At 38.5% G+C, this 16087-nt stretch overlaps 1 protein-coding gene across 11 annotated transcripts in view; it reads right to left on the bottom strand.

The window, feature by feature from the left end:
• NEO1 (neogenin 1) overlaps nucleotides 1–16087 on the bottom strand; it is a 360380-nt gene that overhangs the window by 161515 nt on the left and 182778 nt on the right. The gene's annotated exons all lie outside the window — the stretch shown is intronic.

The raw sequence follows: 16087 nt of genomic DNA, 5'->3' as shown, positions 1-16087 counted from the left end.
TGTTGCTGAATAGTCAATTTCAATTTAAGTTCTTTGAGTTTCAGTTTACAAATTTCACTTTTGAGTAGAAAATCAGCATCAAACTTATTGCTATGCAAAGCCTTATAATGACATTCCAGATTACCCTTTTTGGGCAAGAATACTGGGGCGTTACAAATTAGACAACAACACTTGTCTTTCACCATGATGAAGAAGTAATCCATTTCCCTTTCATCATGAAAGTGGTAGGTTTTGCTCTTCTTTGGAACACTCATCTTCGTTATACTGGGGTGGCTGGATGCAAGAAGGCCAAATCTGCTAAGTTAGTATAAAAACTGTCTGAATCTGGTCCAAAACTGTCACTGTCCCAAAGTATTAAAGATCAACAGGAACTGAAGACTTCTGGATGATGTGCAATACAAGGACTAGAGATGCCAAAACCACACATGCAGTTCTAAAAGTAAAAATAAGAATTCATCATACTGTCACCAATAATCAAATACCACCAAACAATCATCAATAAAACTCAAACACATGTCCAGCAAACCAGATAAAATCAAATACTGCCAAACAAGTTCAAATACCATCACACACGATTTAATAAATTCTGCACACAGTGTAGAATCAATGCAAAGACAAGGTGAAATAAAATTGCAGAGGCAAGCAAAAGTCACAGTGGTTTGAACCGATTCAAAGGCAAGGCATAGGCAAGTTAGAACAAAATTGGAAAAGCCCGCCAAAATCACCAAATTCTTGATACTTTGTTATGTCTGCCCGAAAACGTTTAATGAAAAGGAACTATAAAGCGACCAACGACCAGCACACAACACAACCAATAGGGTAAATGTATTCAGGTAAAGCCCGGGCGAATGGATATTACCTGGTATATAACACGTTTCTAAGGGGTGTTGGGGCGGGGGTAGGAATGGGTGATTATGAGAGGCAGGAGATCAGGTATGACGCCGGGCCTGTGGCATATCGTCGCAGGGCGTGAGTGGCAGCATCCTGGAGTACCCACAAACTATTGGCATGAAATACACCCAGAGGCAAGATTCCCGTACTTAGGAAAAAAGGCAGGCAAAGGATCAGCAGTGGCGGCAAGCCCTCGGCAGATGACCTGCCGGCACGAGCTCTCTCCTAGCGACGAGGCGAGCTGCTGGAGAGATGGAGCCAAGTGGGGCTGGCGATCTACCTCTGACCCCTCCGCGATCTACAGGTAAATCACGATCTACCTGTTGGACATGCCTGCTATATACCTTGGAAATAATAAAATCCTATAGAATCTAAAATTATACTGAGACCATAGTTAATGTTTAGTTAAATAATTTATTGCTGTCTCTTCTCATTTGATGTGGACTATTTTATATTCATTTACTTTATTCAATTGAAATATCTAATTAAATGATTAATTAAAAAATAATAATAATAAAAGTATACTGAGACCATTAATGTTAATACTTCTAACAATCTGAGCACGTCAGACAATCAGACTGGCATAATTACACTAATATTTAGCTTCTATAAAAAGCTCTACCTTTTAGCTACCACCACTTCATTTTTCTTTCAACTATCTCTTGTTATAATAGCTAATGTGATGTAACATAAGATTTGAGCTTAAGAGAATCATTTTTAAAAAACTGACAAATGAGGCCATTCAGCTTAAAATTCATCCTCACAGTGGGCTGAAACTAAAAAAGTATAAGCTGTACTATGTCTTTTTACTTTCTGAAGTCTACAGTGACTACCAGAGACATGAAAATAGATTTTCATTATCTTCTTTTTTTTTTTTTGTATCAATAACTGAGAAACTGGACACAATACAAAGTTTTCTACAGCAAAGAATAAAAATGCTGAGCAGAAAACCCGTATTTTGCCTACTGCAGCTGCTCATCCAGATTAAAGGAATCAAATTCCCTTTCTTCTACATTATTCCATTATCTATTCTTCTTAAGACACTTATTCCATAATTATAGCTACATTATCTTAAAAACCTGTCTTCACTGCTCTTCACTTAATTTGATTGCAGTAATTCTTCAAAAAAAATGTCAGCCAGGGACATGCCATTAAAACTGCAACTTTTAAAGTGACAGTGCTATAAAAAATGTTTTAATAATTCATTCTGAAGATGAATAAAAACATGAACAATCTCTTTTCTTTCTGGTTACTTAAATTTTGCAGTGTGATAAAGGTTTGAAAATTTTGAACCCTTGCCTTTATCTATGCTAATAACTGAACAACAGTATAAGTAGAGTGCTTCACTATGACGACATTTACTGGATGCCTTTTTATTGATAACCCTTTTTATTGTTAAAATACCTACTATATATACCGGGTCTTACAATCTAAATGCTAGATTTACTAAAGCCCCAATCTATGCAAAGAGATTTATAAATTGTACCAATTAACAGCAATAGTGCAATTTAGTAAAGCTAACCTTTAAGTTTGTAGCTGAGAAAACAGAAGATGTTTAATCATTTAAGACTTGCTTTAAACCTAAAATACAGTGGTGCCTCGCATAACGGACGCCTCGCACAGCGAACGCTGCGCACAACGAACTTCAGGTCTTGCTTCCCACAACGAACTTCGTTTCACACAACGAAGTCGCCCGAGCTGCATCGCTTAACTGCCCTCTCTCCGCCTGGCTCCCTGTGCAGTGGCGCTACATATTTTAAACCCCCCTGCCGCCGCTGCTGCATATTTTAAACCCCCCTGCCGCCGCTGCTGCATATTTTTAAACCTCCCCCCGCCACCGCATATTTTTAAACCTCCCCCCACCGCCACATATTTTTTTAAAAAAGCCACCACTGCTGCAACTTTCTCACCCGCTCACTCGAACTGGTGGTCTAACAAATTTCCCAGCCAGAAGCGCAGACAGAGATCAAGAGCAAGCCTTCTGTGCTACTGCCTGGGCCTGCGCTGATCTCTGAATGGCTGCAGTCAGCTCTCGCGGGACTCACAAGAACTAACTGCAGCCATTCGGAGATCGGCATGGGCCCACACAGGCGTGCAGAGGAATTGCTCCTGATCTCTGCGCTTCTGGCCTGTACGCCACTGGCTGGGAAAGATGGGAGGAATTAAAAAAGGTACTGGGGAGTATGTGGGGGGTGATTATAATACACAGCAAGGATCAACAAAACCCCTGTCTCCCCTCCCCTTCACATATATCCCCTCTATATCATGCTAACAGCTCTAACAAGATAAATTTATCTTTTTTTATGTCATCTTAGCATATTTTATGCTACAGAACGAATTATTTTTTTTTACATGTATTGTTATGGGAAAACGCGTTTCACATAACGAACTTTTCGCATAACAAACTTGCTCCTGGAACGAATTAAGTTCGTTGTGTGAGGCACCACTGTACTAATAAAATATTTACTCTGTTGGGATCAACTATAAACTAGGAAGCACTTTAAATTATGCAGAAAAAAAATAAAAATGGCCCATTCAGGCTGCTCAGCAGCAATATGTCTACTTTAAACAAATGCACACACACAAATCCCCATATATTTAGGGGGAATAACAACATGGAGAAAACAGCAGGCTACCCCCCAACTTGGAACATGAAAGGGTGAACCCACAAATAATACAAAGAAAGACAAGTATTTGACAATACAGAAACAATAATTATAGTATATGTATACAGATGGTAAAAACAGGTAAGACACACAAATATTTAGCTCATATATTGTAACACCGTTACCGAAGCTCATGCATACCGCTCCAAATTGATTCCCCAGTCATTAGTAACGGTATAGAAGCTTCCAATAAACATTATAAACCACCACAGTTTCAGCATTCACGGTTTCGATTATTCACGGTTCTTAGCTTGCTGGTTCCTCCCCCAAATTACATTAGCTTGCATAGAGAAATCGCTGATGCCAAGTGTTTACGGAGAAAAATCGCTGATTCCTAGCACTTTCTTCACCGTGTTTTGCCTCTCCTTGAGGAACAGGCCAGGTCTACCACCATGTTACTTGCGGTTTTACCACATTCACGATGGTTTTTTTTTTAATAGAAAACAGCGAATAACATATGAAAAAGTTATTTGCGGTTTTTTGGAATTTGCAGTTCCGTTAATCCCCTATCACAGCGAATAAGGAGGGAGATCTATACATGAAAAAATATTTTCTGATGTTGCTTCCAAGTCTATCCCCTTGAAGCTGCATACTGTAAACCCTAGATCTAGAGCTTCTCGTATTAGAAAAACGGTTTGCTTTTTGAGCATTATTTATACTGTGTCTGTCAAGTACTTAAATGTCTCTATCCTTCCCCCACCCCCCATTCTTTTCTTCTGTTGGTACAAATACTTTGATTGAGTCATCTCATTTTACTTTTAAAGTGAAACCACAATATTTTGGTTGCCTTTTCCCCAGTATCTTTGCGGCACTGAACTCTCTCCTCAAAGCACCCCTCCTCTGACCCCTCCCTTTCTAGTTCCCCAGACAATGGCTGAATACTTCCATGACAAGGCTCACAAGATTGCCCTTGAATTCACTGCAAAGTCACATATTTCTACAATTTCCACCATCTACTCTTCTGACTCCCACCATTCCTTCTTCCTTCACTCAAACTCAGGAAGTGCCCACACATCCTCCACTTCTTGACCCACTTTCCTTTGTCTGATCCCACCTTCTTCAAATCTCGCCAACATTTTTTTTTTTCTCTGAAATCAGAGGAAAAAACCGCACAACTTCTGTCCTCAGCCCCTCTGAACCTATTCCCACCTCTCTACTTGACCCCATCTCACATGCTGTTATCCCTGCTATCTGTCATATCTTCAACCTTGAGCACTTTAAAGAGCACTCAAGCACTTTCAAGCTAACATTTGAGCACTTTAAGGCTTTTGTCTAATTTTCAACTAGAAAGCTTATACCATCAGCCACCCATAATTGCAGTCAAGAAAACAAAGCTAAGTGCAAAAGTTAAATCAAAAGTGCATATATATATTGTTTTAACACTGTCTGCTAACATTAATACATTGGAAATTTGGTATTTATAAGTAGAGTACATAACATAAATTAATAAGGAAGGAGAATTTAAAGGGACCAATGATAGCTTGCATTAAGGCTATATTGACAAGACTAGTTCTAAAGTCATTAATAGCTGCAGGCACTTGAGGCATCCCTTCTCCAATACCAAAGGATATATCAAAATGGTTGTTGAATGATGACTTCATAACATTAATACTCAGAAGGAAGAATACTCTTAAGCATAGTCCATCTATTATTTGATGGGTAATTAGTCGGAGACTTTTATAAAGTAGGAGTTTGATATCTTCAACCTATCCATTTCCACTGCAACTGTACCTGATGCTTTTAAACATGCAATAGTTAAGCTGCTCCTCAAAAAACCCTCACTGGATCCCACCTGCTCCTCCAATCATCACCCTATCTCCCTTCTTTCATTCCTATCCAAGCTACATGAGCATGCTATTCTCTGTCGCTGCCTCTCATTGACAGACTCTTGATCCTCTACTATCTGGCTTGTGCCCCCTACACTCCAGAGACTGCCTTTACTAAAGTTTGCAAAGACCTATTGCTGGCCAGATCTAAGGGCTTTTATTCGATTCTCATCCTTCTTGACCTATCCATTTCCTTTTATACTGTTAATCACTGCTTACTTCTTGATATGCTGTCCTCCACTGGATTCTTTGAATATGTCCTCTCCTGGTTTGCTTCCTACATCTCCCATTGCACCTTTAGTGTATGTGCTGGTGGAAACTCATCTGCTGCTTTCCCACTAGTGGCTGGATTGATAGCCTTTAGAGAGCAAGCCTGCTTGTCTGGCCTCAAGACAAAGTTTCCCACACATTTGATGCTCTTGCATCAGTTCTCAAAGATATTCAAACAGTTTGCCATCAAATGAAAAATTGTTAGAACAACAAGGATTCCAACTTTATGAAATCTGTAATGTAGATGATAATTGACAGTGATGATGATAAAACTATTTTTCACTATACAGAAGTGTTTCAGAGATTTCCTTGATCAATATCTGCAGACACAGTCAAAAGACATCCGTAATATTACAATCAAGTTGAAGGAATATTTTACTCAGAGCAATCCACTTTCTGCTAGTGCAGTTGAAGACTTTTTTTTAGCTGTACTAATTTAATAATGACTCAGAAGCACACTTGCATGAGTAACAGTCATGTTCAAAATTTAGTTTTATGAAAAGCAAAATGGATTGAATTGTAGAGCAATAAAACTGTTGGGATAAAAATACTGTATTGATAGTTGCATTCATTGTAGTTATGATACTTTTACTCAAAAAGTATTATTGGGCAAATTTACCCAAATTTATTAATAATCTTCTTATTCCCTATAGTTCTTCTAAGACTTTAAGATCTTCTAAAAATCTTTTATCTGTCCCGTCTCTGAAGTTTATCAACACAACGAGATCTACTATTTTCTCTGTCAGCACTCCATCTCTTTGGAATAATATTCCAGTCCACTTACGGGAAGAATCAACTCTTCACCATTTTAAGATGAATTTAAAAACATTTCTTTTTCTTGATGCTTTTGAGACATAAATGCCCTTTTTAGGGTTACATGGTTTTATTCTACTTTTAGACACCCTCCCTTTTGTTTTTTTTTCCCTCTATGTTCTCTCTTTTTACTTGATAAATTGTAGTTCTACCCTTTTTTGTTTGTTTGTTTTTAAATGTTTTAATAACGATTATTGTTTCAAAGGATGCATTGTTATTTCATATATGTTTTTAAGACAATGTTCACCGCCTAGAAGGCCAATTGGGCGGTATATAAAATTTTTAAATAAACTTGAAACTGTACTTTTACTTTTATTATTTATATTATTTGGATCTATTAACTGCCTTTTCATGAAGAGATTAACCCAATATTGAATAGTAATCAAGTACTCAAGTATTTTTCCTATCTGTCCCGACAGGCTCACAATCTAATTGTGGTACCTGGGGAAATGGAGGGATTAAGTGACTTTCCCAGAGTCACAAGGAGCAGGCTGGGATCAAACTTACAACCTCGGGGTGCTGAGGCAGTAGCATTAACCATTAGGCCACTTTTATTTAAGTACTTTGACCAAATACTTTAAACAACTCTGCTGATTTACAACACTGATGATTTGTGAAACACCGTCTTGTGTGTTTAAGTATACATGAATATAATAATAATAATAATACATATCTCAGAGATTGCTGTTTTAAAAGATTAAAAATGTAAGCTTGTTAGATCAAACTAATAAAATCAATGCTTTCACAGTTTTAAAGATGAACCGTTAGTCGAGAGGGTTCAAAGGAGAGCAACACGTCTGATAATAGGTATGGAAAACCTGTCATATTCTGAGAGATTGGAGAAGCTGGGTCTCTTTTCCCTGGAGAAGAGGAGACTTAGAGGGGATATGATAGAGACTTACAAGATCATGAAGGGCATAGAGAGAGTAGAGAGAGACAGATTCTTCGAACTTTCGAAAAATAAGAGAACAAGAGGGCATTCGGAAAAGTTGAAAGGGGACAGATTCAAAACAAATGCTAGGAAGTTCTTCTTTACCCAACGTGTGGTGGACACCTGGAATGCGCTTCCAGAGGACGTTATAAGGCAGAGTACGGTACTGGGGTTCAAGAAAGGATTGGACAAATTCCTACTGGAAATGGGGATAGAGGGGTATAGATAGAAGATTACTGCACAGGTCCTGGACCTGTTGGGCCGCCGCGTGAGCGGACTGCTGGGTACGATGGACCTCGGGTCTGACCCAGCAGAGGCATTTCTTATGTTCTTATGTTCTTAAATACATACCATAACTTTATTGTAAGTAAAAATAATTTATTGAAATAAAAATAATTTCAGGAGTATATGCCACACTAATCTAGCTAAAATAGAGGGGGGTTTTCATTTAACAGGTCTCCCAACTAAACAAAATCTCTTGCAGTGGGTTTGTAATTATTATTATTATTATTATACTTGCCTATAAGATTTACAGTTCAAAGAAAGCAACATTAAGAATGAAAGTAAAATTCTGTTTCAAGAGATTTAAAAGAGAATATAGATCATTAATGACATTGCTATTAAAATATAATTACAAAAGCAAGCATAAATTCTTAATCAGGCTAAACTTTCTATGTGGATATTGATTTCCACAATATACATACAGTTGAAATGAGTGGCTGCTTTCTTTGAGAGTGTAATGTGGGCTCTAAATTTCTTTCCAGAGCACAACAATATTCTTTCAAATTACATATTTTAAGATACATGAGGATTAAGTTTAGCAACACTTTGCAATTTTTAGAAGTTATGTATTATCGTATATTTTTCAGGTGAAAGCAGAAATATTTCCAAAATCCAATTTATATATGTAGTACTTCTATATGCATTGTTTGTAACTGAAAAATATTTAAATGAAGCTAACTGTAATCTTCTCATTCTAGTTTTAACATGTTTGTTAAGGTGAATGAAACATCCCAAGAATTCAAATCATAGTCTAACCTGATAATTTTCTTTCCTTGAGTTCTTCTAGATTAATCCACATGTATGTGTTTGTGCCATCCCACCCTTACAGGAGACTAAAACAAATGAATTGTGATGTTATGGCTTTAGAAACTGTGCAGTAGTTTGGTCAGCCAGTATTTGAACAACAAAGCAGTGAGCAAATAAAAAAGACAAAAAGATCACTTGCCACACCCCAAAAAAAAGATTTTCAATAGGCAAGTGCGAACCATGAACTCTATTACCACCAAGTAATATGTAGCATCAGCAATAAAATACAAAAAAATGCTTATCACATCTATATACTAACTACAGAACATTAACCAAGGGGTTGGTTCTGTACTGGTCTGAAGAGACTCAAGAAAAGAAAATTAACAAGACCTGATTTAACTTTAATATTCCACCAGATTAGTCTCCAGTTACTTGGGACATGCCAAAGCAGTAAATTATATAGAGTGAGAGTTTGCAACGCCTGCCTTCAAAACCTTGGCCCCAAGGACAGCACAATCTCTAGCCTGCAAATCCAGTGTGTAATGGCAAACATGCACAGACCATGCTGGCACATTACAAATTTCATGAGCTGGAGGCCTGACCTCTAGCAAATTTAGCCTTTAAAACTGTAAGGTACTGGATGCCCACAAGAGGACAAAACTGTTTCTTTAATCCAGCTACAGTGCATTTAGATGCTGGTTCTGCTTTATGGGCTCCTCCCAACAACCAACCAAACTGTTTTCTTTATTTCATCCACTATTTGACCCCCTTATATATCTAACAAGACCTTAAATTTTGCTCATCAGCATTTATTGCTTGCCCTGTCCTATCGGCAGGTATGTTTAGTGTGGTCACTCCCTCCCTGTGGAATACCTGACCACTAAATTTGTATCTGGAACCTTAATTTGTGAAATTCAAGACATCTGAAAAAACAATCAAATATACTGCCATTAGACGTAGAATGATCCGAGTCTGGAGTGTGAAATGAACACACAGCAGATATCCTCCTTGATTCTCCATTTTTCATTTAGCTACTTACATTATTAACCCCCCTTTCCTCCTCCTCTTTGTTTTATTTTCCTTTTATTTATCTTTTTTATTTGCTATTGTAAACTGCTTATCTGGTCTGAAGATAGGTGATATGTCAAGAATAAAAGTGAATTTGAATGTCTCATAAGCTTATCCTTCACTCGGCCCATATACAACTTGTACAAGACTGCAGGCTCTTGTATGTTTCTCTCTTCCTTGAAAACAGGCAGAAATAGAATGGTTTACTTTAAATGAAAAGTGGAAACCACTTTCTTCCTAAAGGATAGTAACAGTTAAAATCACTATTTATTTATTTAACATACACCAAAAAAGACTTTTTCTGGAAGATTCCCAGGTTGGCTTGCACATTTCTGGGAAGAGGAGGACTAAATTGTCTGTGATGCATATGGCCTACCTTATGTGCTAAGACCAGCACCAGGAAGAATTCTGCTGTTCATTATTTACTTGCTGTTATTGAACTGGGAATCCAACTGCAGGGGCAGTTCAAGGACTTGGACCTTACTTGGACCAGAACTAAGGGGGCTTGCTATAAAGCTTTTAGCTCTGAAGAGAAATCATTTCATCACCATCAGACGCTGATCTAAACGGTGAGAATAAGATAACTTGTAGAGTTCCAGAGGATAGTTAGTGAGGTCTTGCTTGCTAAGGGTTGGTTATTCTGGGACACTTATAAATTAGCTTAATATAGTTGCTGCTTTGTGATATCTTCTTAGGAAATTTCTCTAGTGTAACATATACATTTTGTAGTATTACTTTATATACTGTATATTTTCAGTGTTACTAGTTATATATCTACATATATTTTTGTTTAATCATTAGTATATTTTTGTAACCATTTTTGTAACCTGTTTGCCGTATTTCTAAGAATTGTTATTATCTAATAAATTATATATAAATCCCATACTGGCATTATTCTTCTTCTAAGGCAGCAATTGTAGAATCTCCAGAACACATTAGATGCTTTTATATTCCTAGAACATGAGTCCAGAATGTTACTAAATGATTTTCTGTTTTATAATTGCACCTACACTTCCAAGGATTAAAACATTTTCTAGTATGAAAAGGGAAAAACAGATACAACCTATCATGCTTTTATGCAGAAAATGATTTTTTATTCACAAAAAACATCAATTCTTCTAGGAAAAAAAAGCATCCACAATGCAAATGTATGCTGAAACTGAGCAATTATGCAAATCTATCTAACAGAGGTCAACAATGTATCAAGTAGAGTACACCTGGAAATGTCATGTCAGACAGACTAGGCAAATAACTGTATAGTGAGAGATTTTACCAAGTAACTATTGAGTTTCACATTTATAAATAACTTAACTGCTTAAATGAAAAATACTTAAAAATTAATCAAACTTCTTCCTCATCTATTCTAAAAACATACATATGCATCAATAAAACGCACATCTTGCCAGCATCCCCGACATGTGGGGACACATACATACACAGTAATCCCATAAACTCTCTTTTTATTTGGAAATTTAGATAAAGAGACTGTGTAAAGAGAGCAGCTGTCAATGACCTGCACTGATTATTCATTGCTCCCATTCAATGAAAATCTATGAACTGGGTTTACTATCCTGCATTAGTGCAATAGCTCCAATTATTTCCAATTGTGTCTATTACTAATGCATGTTAAGTAGCAATAATATGCCCTGAAGTGCTATAATTATTAATACAGGTTAGTAGATCTAATCCCTATATGCAAAAGAAAACCAGTGTAATTATGCTTCATTTCCCATTCCTTGCCCTTTAATCTGGAGTTTTTTTTAAATTTAATTTTAATGTGCTTAATAAAAAAAAAAAAAAAGCAAAGAACTAAAAAGAAAAAAAAAAATACTGTTTGATGTAAAAACATTTAGCCACTTCTTTAGGGTAGCCTAAAACTAGCAAAAATATGAAGGGTTAAAAAGCAAACAGCTTTGGCACTCCTTCCTGTATGAAGGAATTTCTTAAACAGGTTTCAGAATGTGACGCCCCTGCAGGCCAGGATAGGAACTGCTGACAAATGAAAATCAGTCTGCATCAAAAGCTTAAGGAGTTGTGCGACTGTGAATGTTTAAAGGGCAAATAACATTTGGAAGGTGGTAAAATCAAGTATGATGGCAGAAAAAAAATGCAGTAACAGATAAATGATATTAATATGTAGACTAATGGAAATAATTAGAATACACAATGCTTTGTGTTACCCTAATATGTATTGAAATGAGATGGTAATGGTTTTCTGCATCTATCAATAATTTAATATATGCAATATTGCTCCCTCTACAAAGAGCAATAGAGACACAATGGAGCACAGGTTGTTTTCTAGGAAAAACTATTCCTGATAGACACTGGGTACAACATATTTCACTATCAACACACACAGCTTCTAAGCATTATTTAATATGCGTGATTTCCAAATATATACCATCAAACACAAGAGGAAAGACTGCACAATAGTACTCCCTTGACCAAAGAATGCTCCTTTCCTCAGCGGCTGAAAGTATGCGCACTGGTGTACAGTAGGTATATCAGCAGTGGACAAATGAACATGTGCTGTATAGAGAATGACACAGAGACACATTTTTCCCCGTCCCCGCACAAGTTTTGTTGCCGTCGCCGTGCCATTCCTGTAAGCACAGCCTTAACAGCAAAAATCTCGAACACTTTTGATTTTAAAAGAGTTTGAGGCTTGTGTAGATGAGGACAGAGCTTGAAGGAACGGGGCAGGGATAGGAAAAGAACTCGCCGGGACAATGAGTTCCCGCAGGGACGGGCAAAAATTTGTCTCCGTGTCATTCTCTAGTGCTGAGTCGACGCTTGCACTTCTACCAGGTGAAAGTACACCAGCTGAAGCACCTAACCTGTTTAGTCTATCTTCATAAGGGACATGTCTATCCTCGTTATCAATTTTGTCCTCATTCACAGAACTTTTTATAGTTGTACTATACCTTTTTTTAAATGGGACAACCAGAATTGCAATTCTATGATTAAATACCGTATTTTTCCCTCCATAACACGCACTTCCCCCCCCCATACCTTTTAAAAAAATCCTACCATCCAGCGCTGTATGGCAGGAGCTTTCAGCACTCCTGCCCTTCCCTTTGCGGGAGCTGAACTACCTGAGCGAGCTTGGAGAGCAAACCGAGCACGTGGGGTGCCCCCCCTATTTGAGAGAGAGCGGTCCCGACCTCCTTGGCAAGGCTGGGAGGCGGCAGGAGGCGAGACATGAACGGATTCAGCACGGAAGAGGGCAGCTGGGACGGGCCGCCCGCTGCCGCCTCCATCGCTGCTGCTGCCGTTGCCACAGCCACCACTGCTATAGCCCCGCCAGCCCCCTCTGTGCCCTTCTTTGGCCAGAACTGCTGCCTGATCGACAATGCAGAGCACATGCTTGTGGCCGGCCAGCTGAAGCTCAACTTCGACAAGAGTGTGAGTGGGGTGGAAGGAGGGGGCAATTGGAAATGTTCATTACATATTTGTGAACTCCAACTGACCTACTCTGATCGTCCTGTTGGGGGGGGGGGTAGGGGCGGCTGTGTCAAATTGAGATCCAGCGTGGCCAGCGCTAACAACTTTCAGTTTCAAACGTTGTTAGTTGTAGTTGCTTAAAAAAAAAAACAAGACTCCTAAACATTGAGAGGACAATGAACCTAGAACAATTATCCTTTATTACCTGGAAGCATGTATAAAGACTTCTATTTTATAATTCTTAGTAATTTGAAGAATTGAAAGAAAAATTATTATCTTCATACTTTTGTTATGTTTCTATATATAACAGAACCCAATTCCAGCACCTTTCAGTGGCAGTCTGCATGCTGGACCCGCAAGAGTTTGGGAGTCAGCTGGGAGCGCTGAAAGCTCCTGCCATACAGTGCTGGACAAATATAAATTTGCTGTAAGATTCAGGGATAATAATTACAGACCTGAGGTCAGAAATAGGCTATGATTTCAAATCATTCAACTGAACCACATTGGTAACAAAATTCATGGAGAGTGATCAAAATAAAGTTTATAAAAATACTCAGAGATGTGGAACTCTGTAAGGAAGGGACCCCCAAGTCCTGCTTAAGCTAAGTGTTATTTCAGCACATAGTACAACACACAGTGACTCTCAAATACGTTAAAAATCTTTATTATGAAAGTTTTTTGAGACTGAATCAAGCAATATTCTGTGGAGTTAGTGATCAAAGTTTTTATAAAACAACAATGACTGGAAGGTGAACTCTTCACCCAAGGGAGGTATTCAAGCCTTCCTTACAGAGTTCCACATCTCTGAGTATTTTTATAAACTTTATTTTGATCACTCTCTATGAATTTTGTTACCAATGTGGGTCAGTTGAATGATTTGATATAATACAGTGCTGGACGGCAGGATTTTTTTAAAAGGTACAGGTGGCCTATCTGCTTGCTTGCCTCGGGGTGGAGGGCCCTGTCTGCCTGCCACTAGGCCTGCTTAACCTGTGCCCTGTCCCAGCCCGCCACTAGACCTGCTCTGTGTCCTGTCCCTGCCTACCACTAGACCACCAGAGGAGGGGCAGGGTACAGGGCAGGGCAATGGGACAGGGTACACAAATTGGTTCAAAATTTTTTTCTTGAATTTTCCTCCTCTAAATGTAGGTGCACCTTATGGTCAGGTGCGTCTAATAGAGCGAAAAACACGGTACCTATATTTACATGCAATTTGAGCATGTAAATGTGCAGAATACTGCCACTTATGAGTGTATAAATATACTCTTAAAATAATTGCATTAGGGTGGTTCAAAAAAATAAAGTTCATGGGACATGAACTCCACAAGTCTATTTTTGTTCTATGTCTGACTACTGTTAATTATACCAAATTATAAGCCTTTTTGGTGAACAAGTAGAAGTTGCTCAACAATTTTTAATTTAATAAATGAAATGCAAGTAAAGAATTTATATTATTTTTCCATCTAAACCTGAATTGTGAGCAAATGCACATGGAACGAAGTTAAAATACATACTGTGTTACTTACAGTTGCAAATAGGATTGTTGGCCTAATGATTTATTATGCATTGTTCAACGTTCAGTAGCTAGAGCTAGAGTCATTATTCCACAGTAAATACAAAATGTTTTCTATGTGCGAATGCTGAACAGTTAGTCCTATATTCAAGTCTGTATTTATCAGTGTGGCTACATCTTTCTGTGTGAGCAACAAGGCAAAGGAGGAGTTGCTCCTGCTCCTCATTCTTTTTGAGACTTAAATTATACTGTTGCATTAAGGCAATTGCTCTTTCAACTGCTTCAAATACTGGTAGTTTGGCTCCAGTTGCAGGATCTTTAACCAGAAATTGTTGAACCTTTTCTTGTCCATTTGTGTCAAGAACACCAAAGAAGACATAAGGTCTCTGTTATACATCATGTCAGTCCAATGAGACCGAATGACTTAGGAGGGCAGTCAAGATGTTTTACCAAACTTGTGGATTGTGGAAGCTAAAGGTGAGATGGCCAGATGAGCTGCCTCTTTCAAAGCAGCCTTTTGTCAGCAGTTGCCAAATGAGAGATTAGACAAACTGGGTCTCTTCTCCCTTGAAAAGAGGAGACAGAGGGGACATGATCGAAACATTCAAGATAATGAAGGGAATAGACTTAGTAGATAAAGACAGGTTGTTTACTCTCTCCAAGGTAGAGAGAACGAGAGGGCACTCTCTAAAGTTAAAAGGGGATAATTTCGGTACAAATGTAAGGAAGTTCTTCTTCACCTAGAGAGTGGTAGAAATATGGAACGCTCTTCCGGAGGCTGTTATAGGGGAAAACACCCTCCAGGGATTCAAGACAAGTTCCTGCTGAACCAGAACGTACGCAGGTATGGCTAGATTCAATTAGGGCACTGGTCTTTGACCTAATCGCCGCCGCGGGAGAGGACTGCCGGGCACAATGGACCACTGGTCTGACCCAGCAGCAGCAATTCTTATGTTCTGTGCAAGTACATCATCAATCGAAGAACATCCCTATTGGTTGGAAGATGTGAACTTGATAGTTCATCAGTGTCCTTCCCAACAGCCATACTTCAGTTCTACTTCTAGTCTTTTACATTCTTACTTCTTAGTTTTTATCCTAAAATATGACATCAACTATGTTTTCAACTGCCTATGTCTCACTAAACTAACTTTTTGCTTGCAGCAGTGACAGTACTAAGTTAATTTTTCAAATAACAACAAACCTGCGACTCTCCTTGCTGAGTCAGCCCCTTCACATCTCCTAGGGTGAGCCTACCAGCCTATTAGATGCTTCCTGCACGCAGGGCTGCTCTGACCGGAGCCTGCTTGCCGCTAAGTAACCTCCTTCCAAAGTAATTTCTGGCTACGGCCTCAGCACCCTGGGTTTGTGGGTTCAAACCCATGCTGCTCCTTGTAAACCTGGGCAAATCACTTAATACCCCCATTGCCCCAGGTACATCAGACAGATTGTGAGCCCACCAGGACAGATAGGGAAAAATGTATGAGTACCTGAATAAACTCATGTAAACCATTCTGAGCTCTCCTGGGAGAACGGTATAGAAAATTGAACAAATAAATAAAGCATTTCAAGAGAGGACTAAGACACCATGCATTTATCTACTTTCATCATTCCATTACTGTCTTGGCACTTTCAAATA

This window comes from Geotrypetes seraphini, chromosome 14, assembly GCF_902459505.1.
Source record: "Geotrypetes seraphini chromosome 14, aGeoSer1.1, whole genome shotgun sequence".
NCBI classification, from domain to species: Eukaryota; Metazoa; Chordata; class Amphibia; order Gymnophiona; family Dermophiidae; genus Geotrypetes; species Geotrypetes seraphini.
Note: the sequence above shows the minus strand (reverse complement) of the source record. Positions and strands in the feature narration are given on the sequence as shown.